This window comes from Coffea arabica, chromosome 4e (genome assembly GCF_036785885.1).
Source record: "Coffea arabica cultivar ET-39 chromosome 4e, Coffea Arabica ET-39 HiFi, whole genome shotgun sequence".
NCBI classification, from domain to species: Eukaryota; Viridiplantae; Streptophyta; class Magnoliopsida; order Gentianales; family Rubiaceae; genus Coffea; species Coffea arabica.
In genome coordinates, this window is record NC_092317.1 from 17747424 (window position 1) to 17765520 (window position 18097).

Consider the following 18097-nt stretch of genomic DNA (forward strand, 5'->3'; position numbering starts at 1 on the left):
AGACAGTTGCGAGAATTTCTCTTATCTTGCACCACTTCAGCCGAGAGAAAACTAGAGAGAGAGCTGAGAGAATTCCCTTATCTTGCTCCATTTCAACCAAGAGAGACTAGAGTGTCTTGTCTCCACTTCCAGTTGAGAGAAGCCTTGTCTTGCCTCCATTTCCAGCCGAGAAAAAATCAAGAAGGTGAGCCAACTTCTAACTTGATATGTAGCAGAAAAATAAGGTAAAATGGCCAGCAACTTCAACCTTCCATATACTTTAGAGAGATTTGGTTGCATGCTTGATTTGAAGATGACAATAGGTAGAAATAGTGATATGATCCGGATTCCCTACTCTAGTCCATAAAGATTTCGCATGCTTAAGTTTCATGTGAAGCAAGTGATCAAGTTCATTGAAGATCCGAAACTGTTTAAGCTTACTTCATGTTGTCTTTGTTTAGATAATTTCCAGCATTATTAGTTCTTAATTGGAGTTAGATTAAGAGTTAATTTAGTCATTTGAATTATGCAATAAAGGCCAGGTCAAGTGGACCATTATTGAGCCCATTTAAGTTAGTTAGTTTCCTAATTTAGTCAAGTTAGGGTTTAGAAAAGTCATTACTTGTTTCCAAATTGATTAGGATACTTAAGTCTTGTAAAGGCTATAAATATAGCCTTGGTTCAACGTTGTTTTCCAGATTTTATGAAGAGTAAATTTTCCAGCAAACACTTGCGTGTCTTCGCAACTCTCTTGTCCAAGACATCCAACTTGAATACTTGAGAATTCTTCTTGAGTGTTCATTGATTTATCAACCAATAACCACAATTGGTTGTGGCATCATCTACCAACAACTTTGGTTAGCTAAATTATTAGGTTGAGGGTCAAGAATTTATCTTGGTTCATACCTTCGTGGTTTAGAAGGGTCAAGGGTTCCACTTCAACTTGATTTCTTTGTTTAGGTCCAGGGCTAGGTGGGATACAAGTTCATACCCTTGGATGGGGTCGTATCAACTTGGCATCAGAACTAGTTGACGGTATCAAGTGTATCCTTTTTTTGTGTCTTTGTGTTCTTATTCCTTCGTTAGTTTTCCTTTTACCCAATCTGTCAGTGTTCTTTTTCCTGTGCCTCCAATCATTGTGTTGCGTTCCTTCTTGTGTGTCTACAAAAAAAATAATGATTCGGTACTGTTTATCATCACTGTTCATCGTTACTGTTCATCATACTGTAGCATACTGTACATCGTTACTGTTCATCCAAAAAGAATTTTTTTACCTTGTGTTTGTCTCTTATTGTTCTTGAAGTCTTGTGTCCACTAGAGTAAATAAAAAAAAATCTGGTCATTACCTGTGGGGAAAATTCATGGCTGCTCACTAGTTTCTTGTTGATTCATGGCTGACCTTGCTTGTTTCTTGGGAGAACGTTTGAAGCTCTTGAATTCTAGACAAAATCTTGAATTTCTTGAGCCCTTTGACTAATTTCCAACAACAAACCTTGAAGTTCTTGGGTTCTTGAATCTCTTGAAACCAACTTTCCAAATCTTGAACCCTAATTCATTTTCTTGGAAATTCAACTTGCGGCTGTTGTATTGGAATTAAGCAACCTTGAATGAAAAAAAGAAGAGAGAATCTGATCCATGAAGAAAAAAAGGAAAAAAAAAAGAAAAAGGAAACGGATCAAGAATAGCTCGCAATTTTAAAACCTATTGTGAGTTGGTTTGTTACGTAAATTTGGTTACATTAACCTCGTCCAACTTGGAATTGATTAAGCCACTTGGAAAAGTTTTGAAACCAATATCTTGCTTTCCAAAAGTGAACCCAAGTTTCCCAAACAAATTTCCAAATCTGGTCGTCCAAGAAGTTTCCAAATTTCAGCCACTCCTAATTGGGTAGAAGTTTTCTAGGATCTCAAAATTTCTACCATTCGTGTCTTGTTTTATTTGAGTCTTGTCCAGCCACAAAGTAAATTATTTTGAGTCTTATTTCTAGCTTATTGTCGAGTCTTTATAGCCCTAATAAGTCCAAATTAGTCTTGGACTAAAAGAGTCATTAGTTTCCTAATTGAGTCTTCTATGTTCAAGTTTAGTTACTTTCCTATTCTTTGCCCTCCTTATTCAAACTAGACCTGGAAATTTTCTAGCAAGTTCCTGCAAATTTGAGTCATTAAAGTCAACCCAATTTCATGTCCATCTTAAGCCAAGTGAACCACATCATAAATGTCACTGTTTCTTGCAAATTATTGGTTATAAGTCATTGAACCACTTGAGAAATTTCGGATTTCTTCAAGTAAGGATATCGACAACTTAGAGAATTGTTTGGTGAAGTCAATAGAGTGATTATTTGAGTATAAACACGAGTGTGAGTGAAACATGTAAGGGAATGAAGTGAGATATTTTACCACTAACTTTCATTCTCATGCAGGTAATATAAGTATGAAACAAACGAATGCTCATATGGAGCTTCACCATCTTGTGCCTAAAGGAGTAAATGTTGTGGCATTGCGTGATATAACTGAACAACTGAAAATCATCAAAACTTAACAAAATGACTGGTTCTATACTCGTTGCCACATTAAGGATAGAGTTTGCAGCTTAGCCATTGATAAGGGTTGTGAAATTAACCTTGCAAGTACTATCTTGGTTGAGAAATTGAATCTTCCAACCATTGATCATCTTCAACCTTACAAGTTGCAAAGTGCTAGTGGTGATATTTGGGTTACTAAGCACACACTTGTTCCTTTTCGTATTGGCCAACACGTGGATGAGGTGTTGTGTGAAGTAGTTCCCATTCAAGTGACACATGTGCTATTGGGACAATGGTGGATGTTTAATTGAGAAGTCAAATATAATGGATATACTAATAAGTATTCCTTCACATTTAATTGCCATCATACAAAGCTTGTGTCGCTTACTTTTGAGTAACTTTGTGTTGACCTAGTATATTTGAAACATCCATTTGAGCAAAATGGCTAGAAGGTAGAGCAAGTTGAGATGTGTGAAATGCAAAATAAGAGTGAACAATCAAAAGAGTTGAGTGAACTTGAGCTAGAATTGAGTGAGAGTGAGAAAGGGAAAAATTCGATGGGTAAGAAAAAGGAAGACGCCGAAGTTAAACATGAGGGAAAAAATGCCATGAATGAATCAGCAATTATGGGAAAACAATCGCTTATTGCCAAAGCCAATGATGTTAGGAGAGGTTATGGATGTACTAACGAACTTAACTTTGCCTTGTTTAATGTTTCTTGTCTTGTGTAGGATAAGCAAAGTGCAATTGCATTGGTCTTGAGTTGTTCCATTTCTACATCAATTGGAGGATTTAAGATATTCCATGGAGTTTGTGTCCTAAGTGTTCAATTTCTTTGCTATCAACATATGTTCAATCTTTCATCTAAAGCTAGTTTACTTGTTGAGCAGTCAAGTGCCATTCCAAAGAGAGTTTCAACACTTGAAACTTATTATTGTGACGGTCCCACCTCCCCCTAAGGCGAACCAGAGGGTTCGGCGGGCCGCCTGCCCAACTCTCGCCAGGACTACGGATCAGTTCACGTCGATCTAATAAAACAAGTCAAAATCACAAGATAAAAAAAATGAAAAAACGAAGCCGATGATAAACAGTACCGTCCACGTCAGAATCCGGATACTAGGCCGAGAGTAGCCAAATTTTTCTTTTGCCGTTTGAAATACGAGTTAATCCGAAATCCAACCAAATGTCAACCAAACATTGAAATGTAACATTTACAAGCCAAAAGCCAAAGCGGCATATCAAAACGATTCATCACGGATATACATGTTCGGTTTGCCAATCAAAAGAAATTGAACCCAATACACATTAGGATTTCATTCAAAGAGCTATACAAAAGACATTTACATGAGCTCAACTTGACAACCAACTACCCTAGGTTTGGTCCCTTCCACCTTGGCCGATTCGGAATTAGTCCTCGCCCTCTACCTTTACCTCGAGTACCGGGGCCATTTAGGTGCAAAAGTCTATAGATCCACACCTATCGTGTGCGTAATACTCCAACTAGAAACAAAATAAAAACACAAAACAAATACACGAAAAGCACGCAAAAGCGTAGGTACCAAAAGATAATACTCGAATATATACATTTATTTACAAAACCACACCAAAATATATACAAAGTACCCGACCTCCAGTTGGTACAAAACCCATTATGCACACGAGCACTCCGGCTCCAAAAATCTAGTCAGTCCACCAAATAACCAAAGAAATTAGCCATGCCAGTCCTAGCAAAAGTAATCTACCAGCTACTCATAATACAAAAGCGTCCCTAATCACCTCCACTAGGGCCCCGGTTCCCAACGGAACCTAAAGTATCTATCTCGCCTATCTGCTCTGGACCAGTAGCTCGTGGTGGTGCCTCCGCGGCCATGTCTAGTAAAACCCCACAGTCAAACGTAATACTCCGGGCCCTCTCCCTAAGCTGCATCCTCATAGTGAAGAGGTGCTGGTGTGTGTGTCGAAGATCCCGCTCCAGGTCCCTAACGCGCAACGCCTGCCAACGGCTAAACTCTCTAGCCTCCTCCAGCTGTGCCCTCAAAGTCTCAACTGTCCTTCCTAGGTGATAACGCTCGTCATCCATCGCTAAAACAACCTCGTCAGGATAGCCATAGGTATACCAGCACTCACAGGGTCGGCGCGACACCTGTCCAAAAGGGGAATACAAACTATAAGGCTCCCCAAGCCTCCTCCGATATCGGATCGCCCGCTTACGCAGCACCCGGTCCTCTGGGCCCCTCGCACTCGGAGGTCTCGGTCCCGGTCCCATGCCGCTAGAACTGCCCGGATCCATACCTACAAACATTAATTCGTTAGTTAACTGACATTTCAACTTAAAATATATCATTCATCTTAAAGAGAATAATGTATTCCTAAGGCCTATCACGTATGTCCCACAATTGCCCAAGTCCTCTAACCTAGGCGCTCTTATTTCGTTCGTATCCGGGCCCAAGAATCCCATCCAAGATAATTCACAACTCGAGCCGGCCGGTCCCAAGCGTAAATCGTCCTTATTAAAGATTCCTACCCGACATACATACTTAACTTCCTCATGTCCCATGTTAATGATCCTTACACTTATGACATGCACAGTTCATAGCTTACGCACAAAAGAGCACTTATACCTTTAAACACTTTCACCAAAAGCAGGACCATGACATCACTTGGCCCCAAGCTCACTCCGCGCAGAGACCACGCGAAGTGGCTCTGATACCAACTGTGACGGCCCCACCTCCCCCTAAGGCGAACCAGAGGGTTCGACGGGCCGCCTGCCCAGCTCTCGCCAGGACTACGGACCAGTTCACGTCGATCTAATAAAACAAGTCAAAATCACAAGATAAAAAAAAAATGAAAAAACGAAGCCGATGATGAACAGTACCGTCCACGTCAGAATCCGGATACTAGGCCGAGAGTAGCCAAATTTTTCTTTTGCCGTTTGAAATACGAGTTAATCCGAAATCCAACCAAATGTCAACCAAACATTGAAATGTAACATTTACAAGCCAAAAGCCAAAGCGGCATATCAAAACGATTCATCACGGATATACATGTTCGGTTTGCCAATCAAAAGAAATTGAACCCAATACACATTAGGATTTCATTCAAAGAGCTATACAAAAGACATTTACATGAGCTCAACTTGACAACCAACTAACACAACCTTTTCCAAAAGTGGTCATTTCCTGTAAGGAAAACAAATAGAACGGAATGAGCTTAAGCCCAGTGAGTTACTGCCACATAAGCAACAAAGAGCATATAGCATAACCTTTCATTTCAAGTACACAATTAAAGAATAAAACAAGTCGGTAAAAGGATACGGTCGGCTCTCAAGAGCCCATTTCCACGCGTACATTCTTGATCCAATCTCATTGACTCTCCGTCAACGTTTATGAGTACCAACCGTAGAACCCACTTCACTCCCATCCCTTCCACCAAACATACCCCAACCGGGCCCGCACTCCAATCAGTAGCTTTTGGTAATACTCGAGTTTACCGGAATCAAGAGTCTCATTACTACAAGATTCCCCAGTACAGTCCCCGTGGCATGTCAATTTTCACGACCAAGCCCTCGCCGGCTCGATTCAATTGACTACCAACGGGGTTGAGCTCAGTAGTACCGTAAGGCCATTGGATACTCGTCCAGACGACACCAAATCAGTTTTTCATGAAGTGAATTCAATATCTCATATAGCAAGTGCAGTATATCAGTGAAGCGGTAAACAGTCACTAACGGTATCACAAGGGGTGAGGGCGGTCAAGTACACCCTCACCTCAATCAATTCCAATAGCCAAATAAGCCTTCAAGGCATCAAAATCACATATAGCAAAGCCACATTGTAACATTCAAGTGAGTAGTATACTCACCACTCAAGTAAGTGATGTTTCATACACCGTCGTTAAAAGATCGTCGTGAACCCTCGTCACGTCCTAAAACACGTAAACAAATACAATGAGACTCGATAACGAGTCATAAAGCAATGCCAATCACAACCCCAATAGGGTTTCATAAGCATGTATAAGCATCATAGGCAACCAGAAATTGCGGAAATGCAACTAATGGCCCTAACAAAAAAAAACAGTTTTGTCCTCATTTTGCGGTAATGACACAACTTGCACTACGATTATCGGATTAGGGTGTAAGACCCACCATTTCGAAGCTAAGAACCAGGGCTACAACAATGTAGAAGGTCACTCAGTCCAAATCCCAGCACAACTAAGTCAAATATGCCAAATAACAAACCAGAACCGTAATTGCAGGTTTACAAATTACACTATGCTGTAATCAGTACAACTCAGTCTAAACAGGTCCAAATGCAGAAATTCCAAAGGCATATGGTAGCTAGGACATCAAGGTACATTTCATCAGAAGACCTCAACACCCAAATCCAAAACAATTCCAGTCAAAACAACCCATTTTAGACGCAGTTCTAAAATCCTGATGAACCCAGAACAGCAATAGTAATTTCGGCTTATCTAATTATACACTACTCCAATTGAGCTGAAATTTTACAGGCACCTTTAAAACATCAATACCTACAACTTTCATGTTTTGAACCAAGGCCAATTCGGCCCCTAACCATGAGATACAAAACCGGACAGAATTGGGGATATAAAACCCTAACTTTCTCAAATTCCTTCCAAACCCAAAATTGGTTACAATTACCAATCATGTACACCTACTATAGTCATTAGCCATCAATTCCAACCATCATAGATAACCACAACATCATGATCACAATTAAACCAGAAAATTCATCAATAAATTGAAAACTTCACCAATTCATCTCAAACCAAGAAATAAACCACAAATTCATCACTTTAGCTACCATTAAGCACAACTTAAGCTTCATTAAGTGTAGGAGGAAGTTCAATCACCACTCACCTAGTAAACAAGAGAGGGAGAGTTGTTGGACACCTTAGCTTCCTTAAACACTTCACCAAATCACTTTCTAGTACCAAATGGAGAGATTTTATGGAGTAGAAACAAGATCAAATGGTTGGATGATTACACTCAAGCAAGATGGAAGCAAGAATCTTGGAGAGTTTTTCTTTCTTCTTAGCTAGAGAGGGCCGGCCACAATGGTGAAGAAAAGAGTGATTTTTGTGGTAATTTTGAGATATTTAATCAATTGGTAAGAAAGGTCAAAAAGTCAAATAAGTGACCACCACTCTTAAGGTGACACTTGTCACTTCATTAATGTATTCCTATCCTTCTTTTTCCCTCTCACATCAATCACTTCACCTCCTCTACTTATCTCTTAACACCCGATAAATTTCACCCAGTATCCGGAACTTAACCTAATTGGTCGAATTTTTCCGAACTTTTCGCCCTAATGGGTCCCACATCCGGTATACACTCTTAATTTCTCAAAACCTATTTGATACTAGAAAAATCATCCAAAAACTATATCTGCTCATTAAAAATATCTAGAAAATTTCCCTACTAAAGAAAACGCAGAAAACAAGCCATTAAATAAATAAAACCCTAAAAAAATGGGAAAAGTACGGGTTCTCACAATTATAGCCATCCTTATTATTTCGATAATGATGTTCCAACCTTTCTTAGTCAATTTTCTGGTTTATTATATTTTGATTTTTTTTCAGGTTGAATGTATTCAAGCTACATATTCTAGTCTTGTTCCATCCGTGCAAGATAGGCCACATCAACAACAACAATTTATGGGGAATTTTGTAACTTTGCACAACCAGATTCGGGATTTTTCTAGTCTCATTTAGCATCACTATGAAAATCCTTATCTTGTGAATGTGAATGGTAAGCTATCAAATGGTTTTATACCTACAAATGCTAATTGTGTAATTTATTGTGTAAGTCCAAATTCGACCATTCCTGACGAAAGGCTGATTAGAGAGCTTTGGAGTGGAATCTGGAATTTTCACAAGCTTTATGCAAGATGTTTCTTGTTTTGGAGAATGTCTTTGTTCGAAAGCATCATGAGGCTGGCCAAACAACATGCAACATGGCTCGTGGTCATTCATTTATTTCCAACATTGCAGTGCACTGTCAATTTGTGGACAAATGACTTTCAAGAGAAGGGGAATGATATGATCCGAATTGCCTACTCTAGTCCATGAATATTTCGCATGCTTAAGTTTCACGTGAAGCAAGTGATCAAGTTCAATTTCTGGTATGATCGATGGCTTTTCAATGAACCACTTAGCAGCCAGGTTTCTGGTGCGCATCCTCACTTTTTGGTAGCTGAGTTTTACACCTCTACGGGGTGGAATACTGATCGTCTCCCAGATTTCTTTGCCCAAAATATATATTGTATACTTATGAGATGTTATCTTGATTATTAGTGGTTGCCATGAAAATAGGGTTGAAATTTGGAACGTTAACTTGAGAAATTTAGGGGACAAGTTGCTAGAATTTTTCTCTTGTTAGTTAAGTGAGAGAGAGATGTGAGAACCTCGAAAAAAGTGCTTACATATATATATATATATATATATATATATATTCACCTAGGTATATTCCAATTGCATATTGATTCTTAAATAAATCCTATCTCTATTCCTACTTGTTTTTAAATAAGTACGTAAAAGTAGTTGTTATGTTACAAACAACTTAATTGTGCAAAATATTAAAATTATTTGATTCTTGCCAATATAATTAATACTTCTTGGCGTAAATTATTTTAATGCCTTGAGGATAATTCTTTGAGTTCCGATAGCCAAGTCTAAGCGTTAATAATATTAAGTGTCAGCGGAAATCCTTTACAGTTACATTTAGAACATTAAAATCTCGATAATTGAACTTTTGCAAGAATAAAATACTAGTAGGCTAACAAATTTCATTTGAAGTAAAAATTTTGGAATTAGCTTACGAATGAGGACTTAAGTGGAAGGTCGAATAAGATGCTAAAAGACTAAATCAGCCCTCCTCCATTTCAAAATTTACCATGCCCGTATTATCTCCATTCCCGCCATTGGAAATTATTACATACCAATTCATAGATTAACTAAACATATTTTAGTGCTACATTAATCGTTCAATCAATTTCCTAAAAATTCGAAGGTGTAAGAATTTGTGAGGTTAAGGAGAAAATTTCAGATTGGTAACTCGGATGTATTAATGTCGAAAGGCTAAACTAATCCATCATATTAACCAATCCATTATACGACCAATAGGCTATAGATTAAGTGGGAAGCTTGGGACGTAAAAACTTCGACAATTAAGTTTTTTTTTTTTTTTTGCAAACTTAGTATAGCATTAAGTGTTTAAATTACATTTGGGGTAAAATTTTACAAATTAGAATAGAACTAAGGACATAAGTGGATATTAGGAAGAGATGTGAAAAGACCGAAACACCCCTCCACTATTAACCATGCAGCCACTCCACGGACAAGCTCAAAATTTCAGCATTCCTAATCCTTTCCACCGGTTTCACTCTCCACTCCAAACAATCCAGTTGTATCCACGGTCGGCCATTCCATTTTATCAACCTCAAATCACTACAAATACTACACTACCCCAATTTTAAATCATCCCAGCACTTGTAATCACCATTTTTCTCCTCTGCCACGAACCGAGAGCGAAAAGAAAGAAAGAACCGCGAGCTTACCTCGTTCTGTCCGTAAGCTAGAAGGAAAAAGGAGAGAGACCTGCAGTCCTTCTTCACCTCATCTGTGAGCTGGAGAAGAGGACCGAAAGCCATCACTTCTTACACCCGCAAGCCTGAGCAAGAAAAGAGTGAGACTGTGAATTTCACTTATGTTCTGTCCGAGGGAAAGAGAGAGAGAAAGGTGAGTTGTGCGAGTTACCCACCACCATTCCCTTCATCACTGCCGAGCTATCCATTTTCCCTCCTCATCTGCACCCAGCTGGGATCAATCCAACAATCAACGCCACGGTCTGCAATAGCTGAACCCGAACCAACCATACCAAGCTCACCAGCGAGCCGAGAAAAAAATTAAATTTGGTAGCTGCTAGTCGCACAACTTGAACTCCCAAGCCGAGGTAAAATCCAATCCTAGACTAACTAACTATAGGTAGATGATTCTGGTTATAAGCTTGCATGTAATGGTTAAGCACTTGGATGATGAAATCAAAGGATAAGAAATCTGATTTTTGACAGAGATGGTTCGGCCGAGAGCTGAAATGAAAATGCAGCATTATTCTTGCTTATTTGGAGTAATTTGAGCTGACAAACGTGATTATATCACTAAGAATCAGATGATTAAGTATTGAATGAGGATAATAAATCGGCTAAGCAAGAAATTAAGATGAAACAAAAGAATTTGTTGTATGCAATTTTATCGGAGCTCGGTTGAGCTTGATTAGGAATAATGCAGTTTTACTTGGTTTATTTCTTGACAATCGGAGCTTGTAACTGTGATTAGCTGGTTAATAACAAGATGATTAAGCTCTACATGCAACTCATTAGCTCGATAAAGCAAGAAAAAAATAAGAATAAAATGCAAACTGTCGCACGCAACTTCATCCGAGGCTAGCTGAACCAATTTCTGGAGATTTGGATGATTTTCTTGTTGATCGAATCTGAGTTTTGAACTAGAAATGTTAATCAGTTAGTTAAGTAATTGCATGTTGAATTTGAGTACTTAAATCACTGAATGAGCCGAGGAAAAAAAATTTGATTTAAGACTAACGAGCGGCTGGAAATTTTCTTTGGTAATCTGAGAGACTGGAGCTGGAAAATTTAGACGATTATAGTTGTTGTTTGCATATGATTTTGAACTGGAAATGTTAATTGGCTAGTTAAGATTTTACACGTCGAATTTGAGTACCTAATACCTTGTTTTAGCCGAAGGAAAATTTGGACATACGACTATTGAGTAGCTGGAAAATTTTGGAAACCGAGAGGTTGAACCGGAAATTTAACTTGTTTCTGGAATTTTTTTCCTTGGAATCAAATGGTTTAGAAATGCATGAGAAAGGCGTGTTTTAAGCCTAGTAAGCTGCATAGATGTGAAACTTTTGATACGATTGATAATTTGGTTGAAAATGGTGAAGCAAAGTGCTGGAAAAACTTGCAAATTGCTGCGGGAATGAAACTGAACCTTGTAGTGGTTTCTGAATTTGTTTTCTTGGAGGATAATGATTGGATATGCTTGAAAAATGTTGTCATAAGTTTTGTAAGATACTTAGTAGTGAAACATCTGATGTGCTGGAGGATTTAAACCAGAAATGTTGAAATGTAGTTGCTGGAAAATTTTCCATTCCTAGCCGAGTTTGGATAAAGAAACTATTTATTAAACTTTCATGAATTTTGGGGCTATAAAACACCAACTTATTGTTTATTCGTTGTCAGAAATGTTTGTTGGATGCTAAGGGCTAATGATTGATGAAGCCCTTGGCTATTTGAATAACCTTTACAAGCATTTCAGTTTTGATGGAATTTAACTGCTGGAGTTACTTGTTATTATTTCTACTTGTTTGATAAAACCCTTGTGATTTAGTTGATGGAATTGTTTGGAGGCCTTGCATTTATTTTGTCCAATTGTGATCTGATATGAGTATGTTGGATACCAAGAGCTAATGATTGACGAAGCCTTGATCTTTTGTTTAATTCTTGATCAGCAATGAATCTGTTAAAACCAAGGGCTAATGATTGACGAAACCCTAGTGAGATTTCTATTTGAAATGTGAGTTGGCTATATTGACGAATCTGAAATATTACGTGCTTGTGAATCGGAATCGTAAGGAATCCGTTTTGGTGCTGTGAACCTGAGAAAGTTTTAAGCAAGCTATTTAAATATATCTTCACTCTAGCATGGTACGATAAAACTTAGTATGGTATGTTAAAGTTAGAAATTTTGTGTAGGGATTTTCTAAACCTTGCCGACTCGATATTTCTTCCTTTAAGCTTAAACTAGCCTTATTACTTTTAGAAAATGATTTCACTAGTTTCTAAAACCCTAAGTCTTGATCTATTTCCTTTTCTTTCCTTAAAATTGTCCCTGGCTAGTTGTCTAGAGGAAAATTTCCAAAATACAAGATTTTAGTGACTTTAACTAAAAATAGCATAAAACTTACTCGGCCAGAAAATTTACTTTAAATAAAATAGTACTACCCGCACTCTTATAAAGAAAAGTATTTTAAGGAAAGCCATATAAAACATTTCCTACTTTTACTAAATTTTAATCCTAAGTGGATGGTCGAATTATTTCGAGAAAATAAACTAGTAATATATTAGATAACCTTTTATATTTAGAACTTGAATAGAAAACTTATAGTTTTAAAAACTTGGTTTTCTAGGATTTAGCGAGGACGCGGATTTCGACTCCCAACTTGACATCTGAACTTCACTCTTGGTGAGTGTCCGTGCTTGTTCTATGACTAAAGTGTTAAAGTGCTTTCTTGACTCGTTATGTGATATTTAGAAAGTGGTTTTTCCGAACCATCGAAGTGGCAGTGTGTACTTTATCGCACTAGCCTTTCGAGTGGTAACTTGCTTGAAATGTTTTTGTGAATATCTTGCTCGCACTTGCTAAGTACTGAGTAGGGGAATGTACCACACCTGTGGGTGGGAGGGTCTCTTATCCTATCTCAAGTACTAAATCACTAGGCAGGGGAATGTACCACACCTTAGGGTGGGAGGGCCTCTTATCCTGACCTGGTAACTACGTCTTGACTGGAGCGTGGACTCGTCAACTAATCTACCAGGCAGGGGAATGTACCACACCTTAGGGTGGGAGGGCCTCTTATCCTGACCTGGTAACTACGTGTTGTGACGTCGTTGGGTGAATCTCTCGACTAGTTTATAAAAAGGTATACTCGAGTATTACCACTCTCGTGTTTGGCGTTCGGGCCCGGTAAAGGGGTATGATTGGTGGTCGGAGGTAAGAAAAATAAAAAGATCTACATGGACCTTAGGTAGTGAGAGTTGACGGAGGGTCAGCTACGGTAAATTTTGATCAAGCGAGGAGAATGGCTCCTGAGAGCCCCCGTATCCTACCTTGTGCAGTTATTCACTTTCCTATTTGTTTACTTTAGTCGAAATCAATACTTGCTATTTGTTTATTTGATTGCATGTTTTGGGGCACCACTGAGCTTTAGCTCACCCCACGTTTATTTGTTTTCCTTGACAGGTCTTGAAGTTTGAGAAATCTGAGCTACTTATATTTTCTTATGAATGTATTTGAACTTTATTACTTCGTTTTATGGTTTGTTATGTATTTGAATTAAACGATATAGTTTTGTTTTGGGGTTGCCACTTGAAGCTGGAAAAGTGTAAACCCTAATTCTGATATTTGGTTATCTTCAGATGCTGTTATCTCTGAAGTTAATGTTGTGTTAGCAATTGGTTTATTTTGGGAGATTCGTTATTGTAATAGTTTAGGTTATTATTGGAAAGGTTTTAGGTTAGATTGCTTGCTTGAGTCCTGGCGAGAGCTGGGCAGACGGCCCGCCAAACCTCTGGTTCGCCTTAGGGGGAAGTGGGGTCGCCACAAGAGTGAGAGTTGAGAGATAAGTTTAGGCTGATTTGGACCTATTTTGCTTGAAATTACTTGAGAACATCTTGATTTTTACATATAAGTTGGATTGTAGCCAAAACCAAGCGATTTAAGAGGAGAAAAATGTTGTTTGCCCTAAAAATGTTTTATAGTTGGAAGTGTCTGGCTTTAAACTCGAGATTTTGTCACTTTTATTCAAAAAGTCATGTCTACACTTAACATATTTTTGTTCCATGCTGTGCCTATGGTAGCGAGCTGCATTTACGTGATTTGTCCATTGGTTTTCACAAGTACAAGATGTGACGACTCGTAAAATTTCTTATATTTTTCTTAAAATTTCCTTTAATTTGAAATTTATTACTTTACAATAATTTTAATACATATCCACTTCCCCAATAGCTCCAAATAATCATAGAAACAAGGGTTTCCTTTTTACTTTCATTGTTACGATAAATTAGGATTTTTACGCCTTTTCATAGTGTGACTATTCGGTATGAAGTATGTATCAAATTTAGTGATTAAAAGTGAGTTTTAGATGATATTAAGTGTGTGATTAGAAGTGACAATAATAAGTTAGTGAATTATAAGTTAAAACCCTAGTATACGTTATTTAAGGAAAATCGGCTTGAACCGACGAGTATCGTTCACTATCGATTGAACACACCACTTGACCACCACTTTCTTACCTTCATCTCATTGTTATTAGTGCATAATATCAGCCCCTTATCAGCTCACTATGCCCAAAATTTTTGACCAATAAAACCAAGGAGAAGAAGAAAAATTCAAGATGAAACCTTGTGGTGACAAGTGGAAGCAATCCAACCATCTTTGACCAAATGCAAGACTAAGTTTCTTAACCTTTCTTGGCCTTTATTCTTCTTCATTTTGCAACTATGGTGGCTGAAAATTGAGAGAGAGAAAAGGGAGAAAAGAACTTCAATTCCATCTTGGGTTTTGCTTGATTAAGTGAGAAAACAAGAAAACTAAACCGATTAACTTGCAAATTGAGAGATTGGGAAGCCTAGGGAGCTAAATTTCACAAGGAAAGGTGAAGGATAACTCTTGCAAGCCCTTTTATTGAGGTATTATGGCTGACCATCCTTTCCTTTTCCCTTACTCTTGTTTGAGTTATGTAGTAACTTGAATTCATGCTTCGTGATACCTAATCTAAGTGATTTTGATGATTGTAGTGATGAATTTTGAGTTAGGGTTTTGAATGATTCACTTGTAATTCTTGTTGTTTGGATGGTATATGGTATAGGTAGGCTTGTATAGAAGGTAGTAGTAGTGGTTTTAAGCTAGAAATGTGAAGTTACACCTTGAATACCTTAAATTCCAGAATTGAGATTCTTCATTGCTCTGTTCTACCCGGTTCTGTTTGACCATGATGGAGGCCAAATTAGGCTTACCATAAAACATAAAAGTTGTAGGGAATGATGTTTTATAACTTTCTATAAAATTTCAGCTCAATACGAGTACTGTAGCATGTGAAAAGACAAAAATACCCCTGACTGCCATAGGTAGAGTTCTGTGGACAGTGTTGACATTTCACCAATCTGACTGCATCTGTTCACCCTGATCCGTACTGAATTAGCATTTGGCCAAAACACAGAAAGTTGTAGTACTATGTCTTAGCTGTCTAACGGCCCTGAAAATGCCTTAATCGGACTTCGGTAGCCTGAGTTATTATCATTTGAACATAGTGTGGTTAACTAGCTTGTTGGTGAGATTCTGGTTCTGTAATTTTAAAATTTGATCCGGATACACTATGAACTGGGTTAAGTGGTCTTCATCAAAGTTGTAGCCCCTGTCTTAGCTTCGAAATGGTATAAATTTCACCCCAATCCAATAAGCGTAGATTTGGTTGTGACCGTTACGCTAAGAGACGTCGAACCTGTCTTTTTACGTTTTGCTTTAATCCTTATTTCCGGTCATTTCTGTAGTATGGTTTTGTAATTGTATGATGTTGAGCCTATTGAATGGCTATTGAAATGAGATTATTTTGTGTGTGACTTTGGGACTGATTGAGGAAAAGAATAAAGGCATAAATGGCTGGAAAATAGGTAAATACAAAGGGCGTGCTGCCCAAATTTACGCTCGAGGGTTAGGTAGATATACTTGCAACTTGAGCAAGGCTTGAGAGCGAATACCACTTAAACCATCTAGGCTATTGCGTCTTCTTTTATCATGGTATATAAGTTAGAACTTGACTGAACTTGTACCCTTGGGAAATGAAATAACTACTACAAGAAATACGTTTTCCTCGTTCTTTCGACTCCAATGGGAGTTCTAAAGTTTTAACCGCTTCCTTACCGAAACTAAACGAGCGAGCATAAATTTTTCGAGATTTGATAAGTATTTTGAATACTATTTAAACGAGTTGCATTTACTTGATTTTCTTGAAGCGAAACTCCTATGTTTCGAACTCTAGAGAGTTTTACATTCGTCAATGATATTTTATCGCAGATTTGGACTCCAACCAAGGAGTTGGACCTGAACGTGATTTTTGAAAAGCACTACATTTTGGTGAGTGCTTCCAAATACCTGGTTGAACTGGACACTTGTTTTCAATATTTGATCAATATAAATAAATGACATGTGATTTGTTTGATCGGGTAAGAGTGTATTTTATCGCACTTGTCCTAATATGGTATATACTTGTTTATTGTTGCAATTAACTTGATATACTTATACTTTAGTTGTAAGTACGAAGCGGCAGTATGTACCACACTCAATCCGAGTGGGAGGTGCCTCTCATTCCCGTCTCCATACTTTTATTTTGATTCAGTCGATTGGAGATGTTATCTCATCGACAATCTTGGGAACCCCACTGGCTAGTTAATTGAGTCGAGCCGGTAAGGGATTGGTCGATTAGATAACGAACCATGGGTAGTTAGTGATGTCGAGTGGAGTGTTATCTCCTCGACTAATCGGTATACTCGAGTATTACCACCAGTGTTTAGTTGGTGTTCGGGCCCGGTAAGGGGGTTGAATGGTGGACGGATTGGACTTAAGCGAAGTACTACTAGACTGCTTACTTTCCTTGAAAGTTGACGGAGTGTCAACTAATACTTGATCAAGCTCTGGTGAAGCAATGGGAAATTTGGCTCTTGAGAGCCATCGGTATCCTTACATCTGGATTGTTATTCGTAGTGTTATTGTTTCTTTTAGAAAAGAACTTTTCACTCGTTCACTTGAAAATTTGCTACTTGAAGTGCATTGTTCACTTTTATGAACTTGTTATGCTCGTTCTTTTGCTACGTTGATACTTGTACTTTTAAATAATGGTCAACTTACTATTTGAAATCTCACTGGGCTTTTAACTCATTCCACTCCATTTATTTTCCTTACAGGCGGTACGAGCGAGGCGTGAGACTTGTACAGACTAGCGTAGTCTAGTTTTTTTGAATTTTGCTATTGTACTCGCGCTAACACCCGACTAGGATTGATTTTACTTGGGTTGTAAATACTTTAATGTTTTGGGTGTGTATAAACCTTGTAGTTGGATTTGAACATTAATGTACATGTTAAGTTTGATATTGTTGTTGCATTTCTTCTCTATGGATGTGGTATCTTTCTCGAGTTACGCGTGAGTTAGTCCTGGCGAGAGTTGTTCAGGCGGTCCACTAAACCCTGGGGTACGCCCTAGGGGGAGGTGGGGTCGTCACAAATGGTATCAGAGCTTTTATCGAGCTAATGCCGGGAGAGAGTTCTCGGACTATGGGGATTGGCTTGTTAAGTGTGGAATGAATGTCCATTGTTTGAGATATTAGAATGTATGTTGGGTAAGAATCTCAAAAGTAGATGATTTACTCTTGGGGACTGGCCGGCTCGAGTTGTGAATTATCTTATTTTGGATTCTTGTACCTGAGTACCAAAGAGTGATACCGTTATAATAAGTCGATATCTCGAGTAATATTAGAATGAGTATGGATGGCGAAGGCCAAGGCACAGGAAATGAGAATAGTCTGAACTTGGGATAGACTGATGATATTAGGAAGAATTGGGACCCTTAGTATGTAAGTGTACATACCTGGTTATACTTCTTTGAGTTTTGCTTAAGTGTTGTGCTTGAGCAATAAGAAATGTGAATTGTTATGACATGTATAGAAAGAAAGTATGTTATTTTCAATGTGTTCTATTATTTTCCACTTTATGATTTGAAAA